This window comes from Protomyctophum parallelum, assembly GCF_964188405.1.
Source record: "Protomyctophum parallelum genome assembly, chromosome: 18".
Classification (NCBI taxonomy): Eukaryota; Metazoa; Chordata; class Actinopteri; order Myctophiformes; family Myctophidae; genus Protomyctophum; species Protomyctophum parallelum.
In genome coordinates, this window is record NC_139716.1 from 14,250,888 (window position 1) to 14,274,382 (window position 23,495).

General features: G+C 45.5%; 1 long non-coding RNA gene across 1 annotated transcript in view; it reads right to left on the minus strand.

Annotated features, from left to right (window-relative positions):
* Positions 1 to 23,495, minus strand: part of LOC310875822 — a 77,851-nt gene that overhangs the window by 428 nt on the left and 53,928 nt on the right. The gene's annotated exons all lie outside the window — the stretch shown is intronic.

Below are 23,495 nucleotides of genomic sequence, written 5' to 3' on the forward strand. Positions count from 1 at the left end.
GCTTTACACCATTACATTAGTTTCACATTCCAAAAGCAAAACACTGCCACTGCAAATGTAATGACTCAACTCCTATACATTCCAAGTGCTTATCAGGCAGTGATGATTTCGTCGACTAAAACTAAGACGAAAAATGTTCGTCGATTACATTTTTTCACTGACTAAATGGAAACAAAAAGAAAACTAAGCTATGATGACTAAAACTAAGACTAAATATACTGACAATTTCGTCAAAAAATAAACTATAGACGGCATCAAGACCCGCCAAAATACATTTTAGTCGACTAAATCAACTGTAGATTTAGTCGACTAAAATCTTATATTTAGTCGACTGAAACTAGACTAACACAAACATTCCCGGTGACTAAAATGTGACTAAAACTAAATGAAAACCATTCAAGAGACTATGACTAAAACTAAAATCAAAATGTATGCTGCCAAAAAACAAGCTGGCAAGGCAGAGGCGTATTCCCCATTTGGCCAGCCGGGCCGTGGCCCATGTCTATTTAGAGCTTGCCCATGAGTCTAACTTCTGAAAAACAACAAAGATAGCCTACATCGGCATCCCTCCACCCCCTGGCCTGTGCATGCAAATTTCTGTTAGTCGAGAACCACAGCAAGCCGCTTTGGTTTTAAAGGGTCCCATTAGCACGGTGGCAAAGCCGTTCTCACCTATTGGCGAGACGTTGCGAGATACTTTATTCCACGCTATGGGCCTGTGGCAAGGTATAGTCTGACTGTAGATAGATTGAAGGGCTGTTGCCGGTGTAATATTACTTTTATAATGTGTAAATTATAAGGCACAAAGATCAACGAGCACACTACTTCAAACTTGTATTTATTGTCTGGCAATCTGGGAAGGTCTTGAGAGATTCATTGTCTGGTGACTGCCAAACTCCTGACAATAAACCTGGGGTGACGGCCGGGGCAACCGCCAACCTATCCAACTTATGGAACTCACTCCCAGCTCAGCCTCAGACCAGAGATGCCCCTCGCCACGTTTCAAACCACGGTGTACCTCTAGGCTATTTCAAACAGCAGCACACTAAATCTCGCCACTTATTTCCGCACAACATTTGGCAGTCAAAGAGATTTGTAGTGAAAACAGGGTATGACTAAGACTAAGATACAACCTCGGTACGTTTGCTCATGGCATCAATTTAAGAGGAACGATATTCAAGAATCAATTACCACTTCAATGAAAAATGGAGTGGGATTTGTGCTGTGGGGTAGACAAAACAATTCGATACATATACGTCAGCATAAAAGCAAAATAAATGACCCAATGAAACAAGACCCCATGGCTGCCTCAGGAATATGTGCAATTACGGAAATGAGCCATTCTGCTTTTTGTAACTCGGGACAAAAAGTGCTTTATTAATGCATGAGACCATGATTATTATCAGACGCATCATTAGGAGGCCGATCTGATGAGGAAAAGAGGGCTGCCGGTGCCTCAAAACGTTACCACCTAATGTGTTTTTGAGAACGGGAGTTTCTCAAAAAGAAAAGAAATATTCAAAAAGTTGCAGAAATTGCAGCTTACAATGCATTGTAGATCAGCGTATTTCTGCTAGTTTGACATTTTTTTGGTCAGTGATTTGATTCTTTGTAAGTATATTATTCAAGTCATTGGTTATTATCTGCACTGTGCATTCTGTGATTATGAAGCCTAAAAAACCAAAGAGAAATTACATTTGTATTCTGTTGTTCAATATGCCAAAAACACAATTCAATTGTTAATCACAATAATTTATGTAATTATGAATTGTCAACTTTGCAATGTGTAATGGTGACAGCCCTAACACTGGTGTGCAGACTTTGAATCATTTTAGTCGCTATAGGCAGAATCTAATCAAAAGATAACGTATTTCTGGCAAATTCTGCGCCCAGAATGTGGGGCTCGAGTGGTAGCAAGTCAATCCCGCTCCAAGAAGTTGCTGACCCTGCCTTCAGCAATATGCACACATAAGCAAGCGCACACACACACACACCGGCACGCCGGCACACACACACACACACACACACACACACACACACACACAAACACACACACACACACACAAACACACACACAGTCATTTAACCTTCTTCAAGAATATGCTGACCCTATCTTGAGTTGACATGCATGCCGTGACCACACATCTGCATTCTGCACGCATACAAATGAACACACACACACAAACACACACACACACACACACACACACACACACACACACACACACACACACACACACACACACACACAGGCCAACAACAGACTGTCGAGGCGAGGCTACCCTCTCTCTCTCTCATAGGAAAAACATAAGAAAAATGACATTGATCTATTCATTGTAGCAGACTTATATTGTTCACCTCATTTTGTGGCAGGCTGATACATATTCTGCCTGGATAGAGTCAAACTGTATCCTTGTTTTTCATATTTCTGTGAATTTAGGAATAGGCTACAAAACTGATATGGGGTTAGGGGACTTATGTCAGCTAAAGTACTTATCACATTCATTTTCAACACTTTATCCATTAGAAATACGTTGGAAAATAGCAAATATACATAAATACATGCTGTATCAATTTGGGGCATCATTGGCTCCAAACTCCCTGTGCAACCTTTCCCTCTCTGTTAATTCCTATTTCCTGCATGCTCTTTCTGTATCGCTTCCCACACTAAGTACCCCGTTCTCCTCCCCAGAGGTTTCAAGTCTATCGTTCTTAAAATAGATAGTGTTTTAGTTTTTCATTATTCTTCTGGGCTGTTAGCGCGCGGCTCACTGAGCAGGGATAATCCCCCCTAGTGCCTCTCTGTGACATACGGCGGCATGCAGCACAACCCACCTGGGGACGCCATCTAACAACACAACCCACCTGGGGACGCCATCTAACAACACAACACACCTGGGGACGCCATCTAACAACACAACACACCTGGGGACGCCATCTAACAACACAACCCACCTGGGGACGCCATCTAACAACACAACACACCTGGGGACGCCATCTAACAACACAACACACCTGGGGACGCCATCTAACAACACAACACACCTGGGGACGCCATCTAACAACACAACTCACCTGGGGACGCCATCTAACAACACAACTCACCTGGGGACGCCATCTAACAACACAACACACCTGGGGACGCCATCTAACAACACAACACACCTGGGGACGCCATCTAACAACACACCCCACCTGGGGACGCCATCTAACACAACACACCTGGGGACGCCATCTAACAACACAACACACCTGGGGACGCCATCTAACAACACAACACACCTGGGGACGCCATCTAACAACACAACACACCTGGGGACGCCATCTAACAACACAACCCACCTGGGGACGCCATCTAACAGCACAACACACCTGGGGACGCCATCTAACAACACAACACACCTGGGGACGCCATCTAACAACACAACACACCTGGGGACGCCATCTAACTACACAACACACCTGGGGACGCCATCTAACACAACACACCTGGGGACGCCATCTAACAACACAACACACCTGGGGACGCCATCTAACACAACACACCTGGGGACGCCATCTAACACGACACACCTGGGGACGCCATCTAACAACACAACACACCTGGGGACGCCATCTAACACAACACACCTGGGGACGCCATCTAACAACACAACTCACCTGGGGACGCCATCTAACAACACAACACACCTGGGGACGCCATCTAACAACACAACACACCTGGGGACGCCATCTAACAACACAACTCACCTGGGGACGCCATCTAACAACACAACACACCTGGGGACGCCATCTAACACAACACACCTGGGGACGCCATCTAACAACACAACACACCTGGGGACGCCATCTAACAACACAACTCACCTGGGGACGCCATCTAACTACACAACTCACCTGGGGACGCCATCTAACAACACAACACACCTGGGGACGCCATCTAACAACACAACACACCTGGGGACGCCATCTAACAACACAACACACCTGGGGACGCCATCTAACAACACAACCCACCTGGGGACGCCATCTAACTACACAACACACCTGGGGACGCCATCTAACAACACAACACACCTGGGGACGCCATCTAACAACACAACACACCTGGGGACGCCATCTAACTACACAACACACCTGGGGACGCCATCTAACACCACAACACACCTGGGGACGCCATCTAACTACACAACACACCTGGGGACGCCATCTAACAACACAACACACCTGGGGACGCCATCTAACAACACAACACACCTGGGGACGCCATCTAACTACACAACACACCTGGGGACGCCATCTAACTACACAACACACCTGGGGACGCCATCTAACACCACAACACACCTGGGGACGCCATCTAACTACACAACACACCTGGGGACGCCATCTAACTACACAACACACCTGGGGACGCCATCTAACACCACAACACACCTGGGGACGCCATCTAACTACACAACACACCTGGGGACGCCATCTAACTACACAACACACCTGGGGACGCCATCTAACACCACAACACACCTGGGGACGCCATCTAACAACACAACACACCTGGGGACGCCATCTAACTACACAACTCACCTGGGGACGCCATCTAACACAACACAACCCACCTGGGGACGCCATCTAACTACACAACTCACCTGGGGACGCCATCTAACAACACAACACACCTGGGGACGCCATCTAACAGCACAACCCACCTGGGGACGCCATTTAACCGCCGCCACGTGCCTTCACTTCACTGAAGTGTCTGCCTTAATAATAATGTTGATGCCAATAGTTTTGTACGCATACTCAAATACATTTTCGATTACAGGACTTTTACTTGCAACAGAGTATTTCCGCTATACTTACTTACAGCCTACAGGTGAGTGAAAAATGTGAGTACTTTGACCACCAGTGCTCTGTGGATGTCTGGCTGCCCAGAGGAGCGTCTCATATGACACACACACACACACACACACACACACACACAGACACAGACACAGACACAGCTTCTCTGTCGGATTGACAACCGTACAGTTGTTAATTTGTCGGGGTGAGTCTGTGAGCGTGCGTGTTTGCATGAAATGAACACACAACTGAATGAAACAGGACAGGACAGGACAACACTTTCATTTTTGTTTAGCTGGTGAAATTAGACCACACACTGTACACACACGCACACACACGCACACACACAAGCACACGCACACACACACACACACACACACACACGCGCGCACACACAGCTTGTGTGAGCAGTAGTTGTTGAGCTGACTCTAGCAGTCTTCCAGGGCTGTGCTGATCAAAAACCGACTGTCTCTCTCTGTCTCTCTCTCTCTCTGTGAGACCGATTCGATACCGCTATGGGATTTTTAAGGCCGATTTCCATGCGCTATATACCGATTATACCGTGCATCAAGTTACCCTTCTCTATAGCTAGTAGCTACAAACTAGAAAGACTTACCTTGACAGAGATTTCTCTGTCTAGGCGAGGCTACCCTCTCTCTCTCTCTCTCTCTCTCTCTCTCTCTCGGCCACTTCCTCAAAGCCAGGTTCACATAGTGAGTGTTCTCTTCACAACGAGGGTGTGAACGAGGTTAAAGGGAGAGACAACACACATTCACACACCCACAGTATAGGATTTCACACAAACAAAATGTGCACATTACGCACGCACGCACACACACACACACACACACGTTCTTGTGTGTGCGTGCGGACACTGTCCCTCTCTGTTTCTCTCTCTTTCTATCTCTCTCTCACATTGTGGTGAAACTTGAGACGTCTGTGCGTGCGTGCGTGCGTGCGTGCAACAGCGTCAACTTCGGGAGTGCTTGAGGGCAGAAGCACCCACTGACAAAATAATAAGCCAAAAATCACCCTGCACTGACTGAAGGCTGAAGCTCCCCCCCTCCGCCCCTGGTCATTTTGTCACGTAGTATAGTAGGCACACACCTTTACGGTGTTCACAGAACAGCTATTCAAATGCTATAATACGGTGGCTTTGTTACAGTGACCGCACGCTTCATTCACACTCCGTCTCCTGCAGCAGTGGCGTGCACAGACATTTAGAGGGGCAGGTGCTCAAGTGAAAAAAAAGGGCACCTTGTGCAGCGCATTTTGGGGCGGGAACCCATTTTGGTGCTTTATAGCTATTGAAAAATAGCAGACCTACAAGCTCATAGCGCGCCACCGAGTGGCGCGCTACGAGCTTGTAGATCTGCTATTTTTCTTTAATCGAAGAACCACTGACATAGTAACATAGCTTTAGATTGTGGGGGGGCCTAAATAATATAGTAGAAGCGTTTTTTTTTATCAAGATTTGATAAATGTTCACCGTAATGGTCCACACACTACAAATTAAGGAAAAAAAAGAGAACTTTTTTCTTTTCTTTTTTCTTTTTTTAAGAGCAAAATTGCCAAAAGGGCAGGGGGTGCTCTAGCACCCCCTAGTGTCTTATCTGTGCACGCCACTGTCCTGCAGCAACACAACACTGACACGGTCAGCGGAGAGGCTGCTGTCTGTCTGTGTGCCGTCTGTGTGTCTGTCTGTGTGCCGTCTGTGTGTCTGTCTGTGTACCGTCTGTGTGTCTGTCTGTGTACCGTCTGTGTGTCTGTCTGTGTGCCGTCTGTGTGTCTGTCTGTGTACCGTCTGTGTGTCTGTCTGTGTACCGTCTGTGTGTCTGTCTGTGTGCCGTCTGTGTGTCTGTCTGTGTACCGTCTGTGTGTCTGTCTGTGTACCGTCTGTGTGTCTGTCTGTGTACCGTCTGTGTGTCTGTCTGTGTACCGTCTGTGTGTCTGTCTGTGTACCGTCTGTGTGTCTGTCTGTGTGTACCGTCTGTGTGTCTGTCTGTGTACCGTCTGTGTGTCTGTCTGTGTGCCGTCGGCCCGTCTGTAAAGAGCCATGAGCCGTGAGGGAGGGAGGGAGGGGAGGGGCAGCAACACCGCCGGCCGCCGGGTAATCTCCACACTGACTTGTGGAGTCAGTCATTGTGTATATATTCCTGCACTATACCTGCATCCAGTGATCTATTGAAGATTCTGACCTTCAAATGTACGGTACATAATTTTTGTTTTGACTGTTTTGCTGTATTGTTGTACTGTTCTTTCTGCTTTGGCAATGTAAACGTATAGTTTTCTCATGCCAATAAAGCTCCTTTGAATTGAATTAAATTGAATTGACTTGAGACTTGACAAACAGAGCCATCTCAGCCGAAAATATCCCAAAACAATGTCCGGGGGACAGAATTCTACTCTGCTTTTACTTTTACTTTAATTAAAAGGTATACAGGCCTAAGATGCAGTGGCTGTATAATTGGGTCAAGGATCTTGCTTTCGTGAGAAATGCGGTGTACGAGATTGGTAATTAATACATTGGTCAAATCATGACATTGTTAGACCATCTATAGGGGAAATATATAAATAAATCTGCGTCGTCGCTGGGGGGGGGGGGGGGGGGGGGGGCACCCACTGCCGTTATAGGAACCTTCCGCCACTGCGTGCGTGCATGGGGGGGACAGAGGAAGGGGGAGGCGAGAGAGGAGTGTCACATCATTATCTGTCCCCAACCACGCCTAGGGGACGAAGGATGTTTGTGATGATAAACTACACACACACACACACACACACACACAGCAGCAGCATGTCCGCTGTGACGTGTGTGTGTGTGTGTGTGTGTGTGTGTGTGTGTGTGTGTGTGTGTGTGTGTGTGTGTGTGTGTGTGTGTGTGTGTGTGTGTGTGTGTGTGTGTGTGTGTGTGTGTGTGTGTGTGTGTGTATTCAGTCGTATAATCCTCCCGACGACTCTAAATGTCAATATTTGAAGTCACGCTTTATGGTGTGATCAAAGATCAGGGCCTGAACGATCGTCTCTCACTGTGGATGGCTGATTATGTGCTCCAGACATGTTGTCAATAATGTACTCATCTATTCTGCAGCACAGCACACAGCGTGTTCTCAGACAGGCAAAGGACACACAGATTCATCATTAAGTCTCCCACGGATCTGAAAATAATTTGGGCCAGGAACCACCATATACAAGATTGTGTTGTATTAATGCTGTCTAACCAAAGGATGCCTCCCTACTCGGACTGCTCTCTTTTCCTATAGTCTACACATAGCCTCGGAGACCGACATTTTAAACTATTTTCAGCATTTTAAACTATTTTTTGGGTGGGTATATCTTGTTGAGCTGGTCAGTTTGAAAGTAGATCTCAAGCAAAAAAATAGTGCGGGCAACCCTGCTATAGACGATAGAGTGTTATGTATACTGTACATAAAATGCTACGTAAATTATACATACGTTTTAGTGTCGAGGCTATAGAGCAAGCGCAAATAGAACTTGCACATAATATTACACCTGAAGCTGCCACACAGACGAGACAAAAATAAGATAGTGATCACTACGAGCACAGATTTAATTACACTGTGGTTAATAATAATAGTGTAAGCTGCACCACGGTGCATGACGTGTATCCAGGAGTGAGAATATTCATAGCATATTTTTTATGAAAGTTATTTCTAAAACATGATTCATCACCTGGGGAGAGAGTCTGAGACCGACTGCTGTTGAGACATGCACGCGCATAGTCGCCTACGCACAAGCCCACACACACACACACACACCCCTCTTTCCATCGGCGTCTCTCACTTTGGCTGAGAAGAGACTCGCGGTACGGTAGCATGCATTATGCAATAGGTGTGATTTTCAAACTTCACATTTTCACACCCAGTAGGCCTAAGACTGCTGTGCTGAATTGTCTGTGCAGATAAGCCAGTATAAGCCAGTATGTGTCAGCGTCAGCGTCAGACCTGTAGTCAGTCTGCCTTTCAGAAATGTTTCCGGTGACCTTGGCCTGGAGACGGGTTCTGGAGTACCACAGCACCACCGATGGGAGCCCACCCAACTCGCTGACCTTGGCCTGGAGACCGGTTCTGGAGTACCACAGCACCACCGATGGGAGCCCACCCAACTCGCTGACCTTGGCCTGGAGACCGGTTCTGGAGTACCACAGCACCACCGATGGGAGTCCACCCAACTCGCTGACCTTGGCCTGGAGACGGGTTCTGGAGTACCACAGCACCACCGATGGGAGCCCACCCAACTCGCTGACCTTCGGCCCATATAGAGGCCTGAGTCAACCTTGTTGTCGACGCCAACTGACTTATTAACCCATTCTGACCCGACATCAGATTCATACGAGGTTTCCACTGCAGGACACACACTGGTCTGATTAATGTGACATGTGTACGGTAGAGAATACAGTATACGGTACAGTACATGAGTAACATGACGCATCACAGTGCACGCAAAGCATACGCCGCTTACTGTATGTACAGTGGGCTTGGGGTTGTGTATGTGCATGTGTGTGTGTGTGTGTGTGTGTGTGGGGGGGGGGTTATCTGTGTGTTTTCTGTGTGTTTTGTAGCCTGCTTGGTGCTCTCTGTGTACTGTATTCTTGGCTACCTATGCGTGCGTGGGTGCGTGTCTGTGTGGCCAGCGTGTGATGAATGAGTCTGCCAGCACATCAATGACACTGAGTGACTGGATCGCTGACCCCCCCACACACACACACACGGACACACGCATGCACGCGAGCACACACACAAACACATACACGTGCACGCACACGCGCGCACAGGCACACACACGCGCACACACACACACACACACACACACACACACACACACACCCCCACCCAGAGCCCATATCCCAGCCTTTATAACGCTGCATTCATCCATGCAGCAGATAATGATCCTCCTCATTTCTTTAGACTCTGCAGGCAACTTTTGATGTCACTGTTGTTGTTGGGGGGGGGGGGGGGGGGGGCTCTATCTGCAGGCATAGTGAACAGCATGTCACAGTGTGTGAATCACTGAGAGAGAGAGAGAGATTGAGAGTGAGTGAGAGAGAGAGAGAGAGAGAGAGATTGAGAGAGAGAGAGAGAGAGAGAGAGAGAGAGAGAGAGAGACAGATGTGCAAACACAGCAGCGAGATTCGTGAGCTGCTGTGTGACCTTAAGGAACACAAACCATATGTGTGTATACAAAAATACCTCACAAAGAGATTAGCAGTTCATCGTGATCTCCCACTGTGCACAACACTCCCCTCTACTGCCCACTGTGCACAACACTCCCTCTACTACCCACTGTGCACATGCAGAAACCCTCCAGGTTGACCACCATTTTATAATAAGAGTGTTCTACCCTGAGCCGTGCTTTTAAAAAATCCAGTCATTATGAAGACCGGGTCCACACAGCCCACCTCCTGAGCACCGGGTCCATCCTCCTGAGCACCGGGTCCATCCTCCTGAGCACCGGGTCCATCCTCCTGAGCACCGGGTCCATCCTCCTGAGCACCAGGTCCATCCTCCTGAGCACCGGGTCCATCCTCCTGAGCACCAGGTCCATCCTCCTGAGCACCGGGTCCATCCTCCTGAGCACCGGGTCCATCCTCCTGAGCACCAGGTCCATCCTCCTGAGCACCAGGTCCATCCTCCTGAGCACCAGGTCCATCCTCCTGAGCACCGGGTCCATCCTCCTGAGCACCAGGTCCATCCTCCTGAGCACCGGGTCCATACAGCACCACCTCCTGAGCACTGGGTCCATCCTCCTGAGCACCGGGTCCATCCTCCTGAGCACCGGGTCCATCCTCCTGAGCACCGGGTCCATCCTCCTGAGCACCAGGCCCATCCTCCTGAGCACCAGGCCCATCCTCCTGAGCACCGGGTCCATCCTCCTGAGCACCGGGTCCATCCTCCTGAGCACCAGGCCCATCCTCCTGAGCACCGGGTCCACACAGCCCACCTCCTGAGCACCGGGTCCATCCTCCTGAGCACCGGGTCCACACAGCCCACCTCCTGAGCACCAGGTCCATCCTCCTGAGCACCGGGTCCATCCTCCTGAGCACCGGGTCCATCCTCCTGAGCACCAGGTCCATCCTCCTGAGCACCGGGTCCACACAGCCCACCTCCTGAGCACCAGGTCCATCCTCCTGAGCACCAGGTCCATCCTCCTGAGCACCGGGTCCATCCTCCTGAGCACCGGGTCCATCCTCCTGAGCACCGGGTCCATCCTCCTGAGCACCGGGTCCACACAGCACCACCTCCTGAGCACCAGGTCCTTAATTGCCACTGTGTATTTTGGCCCGAAAATGAAAAGCTCAGAAGAGAAGATCTCAGTCTCTCAGTAGATCAAACACTCCTATAGCAACGTGGGACAGACAACTGGACAAAGAAATGGAAGTGTGTTTCTGTCTGGGAACAGAAGAGAACCCCCTCCCTGTGATTCAGGACCAATGGGGGCGTTGCATCTGACCATGCATGTACCATCTATCCTCCACTGGAGGTCAGCCGGCCGTTTGTCAGCCGGAGGCACCGCCAACAGCCTCAGGGCCAAACACCTCAGTCCACCTCCACACTTTAGCCCATTCTGACCTGAGATCAGATTCTAAATCTAAAAAATGTCAGTCGTTCTTCGATTCTTTCAAAAATAGCAGACCTACAAGCTCGTATCGCGCCACTCGGTGGCGCGATATGAGCTTGTAGATCTGCTATTTTTCAATAGCTAAAGCATAACATGATGCCAACACCAAAATGGGTGCCCGTCAGAATGGGTTAGTGGAGAGAGAGAGAGAGAGAGACACTGTGATGACGGAGCTATAGAGACAGAGTTACACTTTTTAACACAATGTAAAAACTACACAAATATTAGAGAGGAGTTCTTCCCAAAATTTGAAACAAATTTCCCAGAATTCCGAAGTATGACAGAAAGGGAAAGATTACCAGTCCTTCTGGGGGAGCAGAAAGAATGTGCAGTTTTGGCTGCAAAATATGTCAATTCCTGTCACAAGAAAAGGGACAACCAGTAGGACACGCATACAGTATGCCATGTTTTATTTTCTGCACCACCTGCTTTATTTTATTTTATATTAATTTATTTTTTCATGTCAGTGATATTACGTTGTTATGTTGTTGTTTGTCATATCTGTGATTGTGCTTTGGCAACACTTGTAAAATGTCATGCCAATAAAGCCTGTTGAATTGAATTGAATTGAATTGAGAGAGAGAGAGAGAGAGAGAGAGAGAGAGAGTATCTGTATACGGTCAAAGATAAAAAAAACAGCGACAGATCATGACCAAATACAGAATGAGTGACCACAGTCTGGCCATAGAGAAAAGGACGACAAGAAGTCCTGCCTACCTCCAGAACAGAGAGTCTGTGGTCACTGTACCTCAGCTGAGGTAGAGACTGAGACACACTTTCTAATTCAATGTAATACATATAATAATATACAGTAAGAACCACATATTTTAATACATTTGAGTTAATGATCCCAAAGTTTAACCCATTCTGGGCAGGCACCCATTTTGGTGTTAGCATCATGTCATGCTTTAGCTATTTAAAAATAGCAGATCTACAAGCTCATAGCGCGCCACCGAGTGGCGCGCTACGAGCTTGTAGGTCTGCTATTTTTGAAAAATCGAAGAGCCACTGACATTTTTTAAATCTGATCTCAGGTGAGAATGGGTAAATCAGACCAGTGTGTGTCCCAGTGGAAACCTCGTATGAATTCTGATCTCAGGTCAGAATGGGTTAAAGAGTTGCATGACAATGACAAACAACTCATTCTTTTGGGAGAGGGACCTGCAGCACATCTGGCTGCACAGTATGTGACTGCATGTCACAAAATGAGGGACACTTAGAAAGAATATACACAATGTGACTATTATCCTGACACACCACAGACACATTTAATACTGTACATTTTGACCGGTAGGCTATGACAGTATTTTCATATTGTATTGTGAAAATGTATGTTTTATTTGCTTGTTTTCTGTTATATTTATTTATTTATTTTATTTTGTTTGGTTCTTTTGTTGAACTTCATGCTTTGGCAATACTGTAGCTATTACATTCATGCCAATAAAGCTAATTGAATTGAATTGAATTGAATTGAATTGAATTGAATTGAATTGAATTGAATTGAATTGAATTGAATTGAATTGAATTGAATTGAATTGAATTGAATTGAATTGAATTGAATTGAATGAGAGAGAGAGAGAGAGAGAGAGAGAGAGAGAGAGAGAGAGAGAGAGAGAGAGAGAGAGAGAGAGAGAGAGAGAAATTGAGAGAGAGCGAGAGAGAGAGAGAGCAAGAGAGAGAGAGATTAATTGAGAGAGAACAAGAGAGAGAGAGAGAGAGAGAGAGAGAGAGAGAGAGAGAGAGAGAGAGAGAAATTGAGAGAGAGCGAGAGAGCAAGAGATTAATTGAGAGAGAACAAGAGAGAGAGAGAGAGAGAGAGAGAGAGAGAGAGAGAGAGAGAGAGAGAGAGAGAGAGAGAGAGAGCTTAATTGAGAGAGAACAAGAGAGAGAGAGAGAGAGAGAGAGAGAGAGAGAGAGAGAGATTAATTGAGAGAGAAGAGAGAGAGAGAGAAGAGAGAGAGAGATTAATTGAGAGAGAAGAGAGAGAGAGAGAGAGAGAGAGAGAGAGAGGCTCTGCTTTCAATTATTGTTTTCAAACAGACTGGATAATAGGAGCTTCCAGCTGGGTCTCAGACTCTCAGTGGGAGGTCCAACAACTGATGTCTGTCGACACCAGTGGTGGAAAGCAGAGCCATAGAGTAAGACAGAGTTACGCACAACTGATGTCTGTCGACACCAGTGGTGGAAAGCAGAGCCACAGAGTAAGACAGAGTTACGCACAACTGATGTCTGTCGACACCAGTGGTGGAAAGCAGAGCCACAGAGTAAGACAGAGTTACGCACAACTGATGTCTGTCGACACCAGTGGTGGAAAGCAGAGCCACAGAGTAAGACAGAGTTACGCACAACTGATGTCTGTCGACACCAGTGGTGGAAAGCAGAGCCACAGAGTAAGACAGAGTTACGCTTCATGGGTTTCAGTCCAATGTCTTCTACATCCTGACAGTTTTCTGAAAAAGCTATGTTTCTATGTCAGTCGTTCTTCGATTAAAAAAAAATAGCAGACCTACAAGCTCGTAGCGCGCCACTCGGTGGCGCGCTATGAGCTTGTAGATCTGCTATTTTTCAATAGCTAAAGCATAGCATAATGGCTAATCAGTCCAATGGCTTCTACAACGGCGGCTAGCTCTTCTACATAGACTTCTGTTGGTTTGTCTCTATTTGAAGGCTTCAAAAAGGGACGACAGGAAGTTTCCGAAATGCATTGCAGTCTATGTGGTACATATAGACCACGTGACCGGGCTGTTTTCTGAACCCTCAATGTCGCAACTCTTCTATTAGATGGCTCTGGTGAAAGTAACTAAGTACGTTTACTTAAGTACTGTGTATACAACATGTTGTACTTTACCCATGAGTATTTCCGTGATGAGACTTTGTGAGCTTGTTTGAAAACTTCAAATGAGACATTCTGCACAAAGAGTACATTTTTTTAAGTAGGCCTACATTTTGATGCACCGATAATTTTGTACTTTTGTAAGTAAAATTGCTGACTTTTATTTGTAACAGAGTATTTCTATATTCTACACCACATCTGTCTCCAGGGAACTGAATTCTTTACTTCCAGCCTTTCCTTCTAATCTAGAGAGAGTAAAATGAAAGCAAGAGGAGCCGTCATCGAGATTGAAAAGAGGGTACAGTTCAGAAGAAAGTACAGGTCAATATACAAAAGAACTGCTAGTGAGGATATACTGTATAACCATGCAGGGAAAGCACTAAGACGTGTTTACATCTAGACTCCTCCAGTATAATCTATCAACCTATACAGTGTCAATCTATATATGTTTGCCGTCTGGATTTGCATGTTCTCAACCATCTAGTATACACCAGCAGCTTATATACGTACAGTAGTAGACGTCATGCTAATATTATGACGTCTAACGCGTGTACACGCAACAATCTGCAACATCCGTCACTACAACACGCTGCGAAGGCTTAGGCTGTGGCTGTGATGGTGACCCGAGGGGAAGGCTAACAGTGTAAGCCTTCCCCTCGGGTCACCATCACAGCTATGAAGCGTATGCGGTGTGTGTGTGTGTGTGTGTGTGTGGAGCACCGCCGCGTCACTGTGTCGGGCCGGGGCGTCGCGGCCATTTCTAACCCACTTTGGGCGGGAACCACCTTTTGGTGTTACTTAGCGTTATGTTATGCTTTATAGCTATTGAAAAATAGCAGACCTACAAGCTCATAGCACGCCACCGAGTGGCGCGCTATGAGCTTGTAGGTCTGCTATTTTTGAAAAAAATCGAAGAACGAACTGACATGGAAACACAGCTTTTTCTGAAAACTGTCAGGATTTACGGTAGAAGACATTTTTTTTAATCTGATCTCAGGTCAGAATGGGCTAACACAGTTGGACAGCTGGATCCAAGGGGCCCAGCGGAGATCACTATCGCCGTCCAATCTGTCTAATTATGCATCTCGTCAGCTCCTCACTGCTGCTCAATAGCTGTAATCCCACAACCTCTCTCTCTCTCTGTCAGTCAGACAACTATACTCCTCTCTCTCTCTGCGTCATCCCCCTCTCTCTCTCTCTCTGTCAGTCAGTCAGTCAGACAACTATACTCTCTCTCTCTGCGTCATCCCCCTCTCTCTCTCTCTCTCTCTCTCTCTCTCATCAGTCCTTTATAATCTCCTCCTCACAGCAGCCTCTCCCAGATCTCCAGAGCCCAGTGTGTGTACCGGAGGCAAGCCAGCGTAGGCTCTCTCTCTCTCTCTCTCTCCCCAGGAATAGCTGCTCTCTCCTGGGTCACGTCCACGTAACCACAGCCTGGAGCTTCCAGGGGTGGAACCGAGGATCAGTCACGCATTACGCATCCACGTACATCGTACACACACACACACACGTGCGTGCGTGCGCTCGCGCGCACTCACACACGTCACACACACACACACACAGAGACTAAAACGTGGGCGCGCACACACACACACACACACACACACTCAAACGTGTGCGCCCACACACACACACACAGTGTACAAAGGAAGGCAATGAAGTTGGTATAGAGCCACATAGATTCAGCTGAAATGCAACAGGAAAAGACACGCACGCACACGCACGCGCGCACGCACGTACACGCACACGCACACACACACACACACACACACACACACACACACACACACACACACACACACACACACACACACACACACACACACACACACAGATGATCAAAGCGGAGATCGGTCGTGCTTGCTTCGATCTCTGCAAGGCTCTGACTCTCCTCTGCACAATGGGGATAGTGTAGCCTACTACACGACACAGTGGTTCTGGATCAGAGCCCACTTGAGGGCCCACCCATCTGACCACTCAACTGGGCTGTTTTCAAGTCCCAAATTACTGCCATTATTACGACGGCATCAAGTCCTGCCAAAATACATTTTAGTCGACAAAAATCAGCTGTACATTTAGTCGAGGAAAACCTGTGCTCACAATGTGTCGGGCTGCTGTGCATGTGACGCATTGTGAGCTTGTAGATCGGCTATTTCTAAGGATGAAATGGGGATGAACTCTAGCCACAAACCCCTAACCCTGTCCCTGGAGAATGACACTTCTCAAGCCCCTGTTGGGTTTTCTCCTTCACATCTTTTATGGACCTTGTGTATAATCTTTGAATATTTTTGTATGTGAACATAAACAAAAAACAAATAAGACCATGACCTCTGACCTCTAAACGTCTACAAGGCCAAGCTGAACAACCTGGACACAATCACGCACACGTGGAAAATGTAGTATATTTGTTTTACAAGTATCAAGTACATGTATCAATACTGCAATATAGAAATAGTCCAATTGTATTGAGTAAAAGTAATATCAAAATCAAGTACCAAAAGTAAAAGTACTCATTATGCAGTATGTCCCGTTTCAAGTTTTCAAATGCATAAAAAAAAAAAATCATTTGAAAATAGCAGATCTACAACTAGTATAGACCGGCTATCTTCAAATGGCCGAAATGTATATTAGGGACTGAAGTGGTTTAGTGTATATTTTGTAATAATCATCAAAGTAACTAATGTTTTCAAATAATAACTTCAATGTAGTGGAGTAAAAGTAAAATTATTTGCTATTTGAGTAGAAGTGAAAGTACTTTCCACCCCTGATGACTTAATGCAGTCCATTAACCAACTCCATTCATACTGAAGAATGACAGCACGTTTCCTATGCCATTAATCACCGTGGTAACCGCGTACACACGCTGTTATCACCGTATTCCTTCTGTGCGTGAGTGGAGTGCATGCGTGCGTGGAGTGCATGCGTGCGTGCGTGCGTGCAGTGCATGCGTGCGTGAGTGCGTGGAGTGCATGCGTGCGTGAGTGCGTGCGTGCGTGGAGTGCATGCGTGCGTGAGTGCGTGCGTGAGTGCGTGCGTGAGTGCATGCGTGCGTGAGTGCGTGCGCCCGCCCGGCAGATGGGAGATTGGTGACGACTGCAGGCCGACAGCACTATATGGATTATAATGGATGATGGACGTTAGTCGTTTACTTTTTCTAATTACCGAATACTCTAGTGGGGTATGAAACTAGTTAATACTAGTTAGTTAATACTAGTTAATACTAGTTAATACTCTAGTATTGAAACTAGTGTGAAACTAGTTTCAGAGTTGACACAAAGCGTAATGGAGGAGATGCACAACAACAACACAGCGACACCTTCTTACAACACCGCCGGATCTGGTTCTCCCCACAGGAACACAACTGTGCTTCTCTGCTGGGGAAAACCGCATTGGAAAAAAGTACAATATTTGCCTCTGAGATGTAGTGGAGTAGAAGTAACTGGGGAAAAAAAGAGGAACTATAACCAGGTGCTCAATGGAGGTAGCAGCAGGATGTGATAATGATAAAAAAGGTGCTCACAAGGATAAAAACATGATAAAAAGAGAAGGTTAATTTAATAAAGGCGTTTCTCATTTTTTAACCTTGTGTGCCCGGATCCTTCTCTTTTTTATCAGAAGTAATTGGGAATTGAAAATACTCAAAAATGGTCCACAGAATTGTATGTAAGTACATGTACTTACATAAAAAATTTTGCACCACTGGTCAAAACATGTGGCTCAATTGGGAGTGTTGTGCTCTCATTGTGGTGGCGTTTCACATTACCATGCAGGCATTAAACCCACATACTGTATGTTACACATATAGAAACATAAATTAATTATGTCATGCCCACGTTAAATGGGTCACAATACTTTATGGGGCTTTATTGGAAAAAGAACTATCCCACGATTTTGTAACCCATGCATTTTTCACCCCTGTGTCAATCATCTAATGTGATCCTGGGCTCTACACACCCTCCGCCAACCTGGTGAGAGCAACGGACTTGAACTCATGCTTCCTTCATGCCTGAGTGTCCAAGTTGCTCCTTTACACCTGACAGGGGGGAGTTTCCCTGGTTTAAGCGGGTTTAAGCGCTATGTGTACGAGAAAACTCAACATTGGCATAGATTGTGTGTGTGTGTGTGTGTGTGTGTGTGTGTGTGTGTGTGTGTGTGTGTGTGTGTGTGTGTGTGTGTGTGTGTGTGTAGGGGTGGAGGGGATATCATATTCTGGTCTCACCCTCCTGAAGGGATTAATAAAGTGTGTCTAATCTAATCTGATGTAATCTAACATGCGCACACACACAGAGAGAGAGAGAGAGAGACATAGAGGGAGTGTGTGTAAAGTAAAGCGTGGGAAGCAGAACTATAACGGTCCAATGCAGTTGTTTCCGTTACCGCAGCGATTAATGATATGCGAGAGTTATACTATCATCATTACCGTTATCCGTTATGGGCATGAAATGAAATGAGTGGTGATTCACTCGTGAGAGAGAGCGCTCACGCCTGCGTGCGTGTGTGTGTGCGTGTGTGTGTGTGTGCGTGTGTGCGTGTGTGTGTGTGCGCGTGTGTGTGTGCGTGTGTGAGACCAGATGGAAGTGATATAGGAGACTACAGTGTGGATATTATTCCTATAGGTTGGGTGATGATGATAATAAATCAATTAGACAGAGGGATGTTTCATTCCAAGGCACACAGTTAGCTGGCACAGTCAGTCACGTTGGCGTATTAACCCGAGAACACTAAACATCCTTTTTGTCATATTTTACATTGGGTATATTTTATCCAATGTAAAAACGTTCCATAAAAAATATATTGAAGCACAGCAATACATGGCAACTTGAGGTACTCTTCTTTAATATTCTTAGATATCATATCATATGGGGAGGCCAAATCTGTGAAAAGGGTTATTATTTAAAAGGGTATTATTTAAAAACATATTCCTAAAAAAAAAGACATAATGGAGCTGGGAACTCAGGCTTTCCTTTTCGCCTGCGTCTCGGGGCTGACCTACAAGCTCCGCTATGAGCTTGTAGATCTGCTATTTTTCAATAGCGAAAGCATAACATAATGCCATAACACCAAAAGGGGTTCCCGCCCCCAAAATGGGTTTTAAATTACATAATTTTCTGTCCTATAAACAAACATTAAAGTTCATATAGTCCACGCGACGTAATTTGGGAAGGCAGTGCATCGGAGTGGCTATAGCACCCATCAAAACATAACTGCGATATTATTTTTCCCGAATTTATCTGCATTCACAAAGTCTCTCAGGGTTAAATGAGTCCCTGCTTCTTCTATTTTTAGTTTAGTAGACATGTGCTTCTGAGCCGTGGGGTCTTTCAAAGCATCAGGAACTCCCTGTAGGCACACAGTCAGTCACACACCGCTGCTTAGAACACACACACACACACACACACACACACACACAGTCAGTCACACACCGCTGCTTAGAACACACACACACACACACACACACACACACACAGTCAGTCACACACCGCTGCTTAGAACACACACACACACACACACACACACACAGTCAGTCACACACCGCTGCTTAGAACACACACACAGAGAGTAAAATACCATAAATGAGTTGGAATATACTGCCATTTTAGAGGATCAATCAGCAAATGGTCATCAGCCAAAAATGTGCCTTTACACAAATGATGCACGCACGCCCACACAGTGACACACACACACACACAGTGAGACAGACACACACACACACACAGTGAGACAGACACACACACACACACACAGTGAGACACACACACACACAGGAGCAGAGCTGGCGGTGGAAACCAATTTGCAACGTTGCATTAGCAGCAGCAACACCTGGACATGACAGCACAGTGCATGGTTCCTGTTACATCAAGGTCACTCACTCACACACACACGCGCGCACGCACACACACACACACACACACACACACACACACACACACACACACACACACACACACACACACACACACACACACACACACACACACACACACACACACACACACACACACACACACACACACACACACACACACACACAGGGTCCATTTGAATAGTTTCCCTCCATTTCTAATGTCTATCAGAATCAGAATCCATTTTATTTCTCACATCACAGTTTTCACAGGTGTAAAAGCAGTGGGGTTTTTTTGTTCCTCTGTAGTTTTGTCGTATTCCGTGAGAAGAGAGATGACAGAGACAGAGCGAGAGGATAAAGGGAGATAGAAATTGGGTAAATAACAAATAAAGATCATAGTACAATTTACAATTTAGGCATTTAGCAGACGCTCTTAATCCAGAGCGACTTACATTAACACAATTAAGACATAGGACGTCTGAGAACGTCATATGGATCACGAAATATTAGTACCTTTGACGTGTGAGGACGTCCTAGCGACGTCCCAGCGACGCGGGGCGAGATAAGAATATTCAGAATTTTTCCTTTTTTTTTTTTTGGCATTTCGCTTTTCGCTTTCCGTATGCTAACGCTCAGTGCAACTATTAGCTTGTCATTGACTCCCATGTTAGCGCGGCGGAAAGAATGACTCGTATCTCCTAATCCAAGGCGCTCTCCGCGGTGATGAATGGATCGATATGCTGGCGCTTTATTTCTGCTCCTCATCCGTCTCTCCCGCAAAATATGAACTCTTTTTGGAGCGTAAAAAAATATATTAAGATGATCGGGGATCTGAGGTCTCTTTGTAAAGTCAACTTTTTTAGGAAAGTGTTTCCTGTTTCATGGCTTTCAAAGTAAAAGCGATCAGACAACTATGGCACCCAGAGCTTCTATTTTGAAGGCACTTCCGGCACTAAATGTGTTTTAAGCAAGAACAAAAAGCATGGGAATACATCACATAAAAGCGTAAGCTAAGAAAGTAACAGTGGAATATCTATATAATGAAACTATACAGTACATATAAACTATACATATATACTACTATGCTATACATATGTACTATGGCGTGCTATGACTATATACAATGCAATTATAGTGCTGTCTACATAACATGCTATAAGTCTGTATCAAATGCTATCTAAGTCTAAGTAAATAGTATAATTATACTGTACAGATAGCGTATATGTGAAAGCACTATGTATATTTGTTATGATCTTTATTCTATATCCTTTTCTATTATCTTTGTTAATGGCATGTATGTATTTTTTTTTTCTTTTCATTGCATTGCCATTCTAGGAAAACAAAAATAATATGTGACTGTAATTGTAGTTATTTCTATTTTTCTCCCCCCCCATTTATCCTACAAGACCCCCCCCTGGCATATAGACAGATGTTGTCGGGTACATCATGTCATGACATTTCTGTGTCTTAACCCATTTTGGGGCGGGAACCCCTTTTGGTGTTAGCGTCACGTTATGCTTTAGCTATTGAAAAAATAGCAGCTATGAGCTTGTAGGTCTGCTATTTTTGAAGAATCGAAAGAACCACTGCCATAGAAACATGGCTTTTTCGGAAAACTGTCAGGATGTAGAAGACAAAATGTCTTAAAGATAAAGAATCTTTCTGGAGGCAGGAGGTGTTTTGAAGGCGTGTTGCGTGCCAGCTACAGAGGCACACAGAGGCACACCATCTGTTCCATGTAGTCAAGACTGGAGGCGTTGATGTTTGCATCGGTTCAACGATGGTTGAAAAAGCGGTTGTAAAACTACTTCAGTGACGCTTTTGTTCTGAAGTCTTCTCTGATCCCAAAAACTTGTTAAAAAACAAGCCCACTTTGACGTATAAATGTATACATTTCATTTGCCCAAATGAACAATCTGTTTGAATGAAAACCTTCTTCAACATTCAAACTGTATTAATATGAAAAAAAAAGAAAATCACATAAAAAAAAAAAACGAGTTTATTTATTGATTTAAGGCATGTTCATTCTGGCGAGATGAGGCATATTCTGCTGGGAGTGGTCACATATGGGCGTGGCCATCTTGAGGCTTTTGTTCAAAACGAGGGAAAATCTTGCAAACTTTTGAAAGCCAATTATAGCCAATTAGGATTGAATATGAAATATCGGGACTGATCCGACTTGAGCACATTGACTATAGAGATACTGTGTAAACGATTTGTGAGATTTTTTGGGACAGATTCCGGAGGGGTAATATGAAAAGATGTGTTGCGTGTCGACTAGAGAGGTGCTAGAGAGGGACACCATCTGTTCCATGTAGTCAGGTCTGGAGGGGAGGAAAAAAAGACGTGTTTGATGTTTTCATCAGTTTGCATCAGTTCAACGAAAAAGTGGTTGTAAAAACTACTCCTAATTTTAACTCACTGTGAACTCATAGACTGCCAGAATTGATTTCAGTCTATGTCCCTTCCCTGCCAAAGGTGCCTTATTCAAGGGGCAAAAATTATGCTTTAGGTATTGAAAAATAGCAGATCTACAAGCTCATAGCGCGCCACCGAGTGGCGCGCTACGAGCTTGTAGGTCTGCTATTTTTGAAAAATCGAAGAACGACTGACATAGAAACATGGCTTTTTCAGAAAACTGTCAGGATGTAGAAGACATTTTTTAGAATCTGATCTCAGGTTCAAAATAGGTTATCCGGACGGACCACCCCCCGAGGCATGAAATGTGTAACCTCGACCAGTGACGCTTTTGCTCTGAGCCGGGGGAAAAAGATCGCTTTGATCAAAGAACTAAATCTGGGAAATTAGAATCCGAGATAATTTGAAGGCTATGGCCATCTTGTTTTTCCGGTCCATAGCCTGGTTATATACTGACCGCAAACACAGCATAGCAATGCAGAGCTACTCCAACGCATATCCAATATATAAAGAGTATTTCTATATTGCAGAGTACTGACGATACTTTTACTTGCGCACACCTACAGTGGACAGGTGCGTCATATAACTGGAACTGGAGAAGTAGAGAGAAAATAGGATCCTGCACACCCTGTCTTCACTTACAGAATGAGATTTATGGAGCAACGTTCCGGTCGTTCAGAGCTTCATCAGGCATCAGATGCACATCAGTGTTGACTAAAACTAAGACGAAAAATGTTCGTCGACTACCTTTTTTCACTGACTAGAACTAAATAAAAACTAAATAAAAACAAATCTATGATGACTAAAACTAAGACTAAATATACTGACAATTTCGTCAACAAATAAAAACTGGACTAAAATGTTAGGAAGGGACTAGTGGACAAGAGATCCAGTTATACGCTGGGTTGCATGCTGAAAATA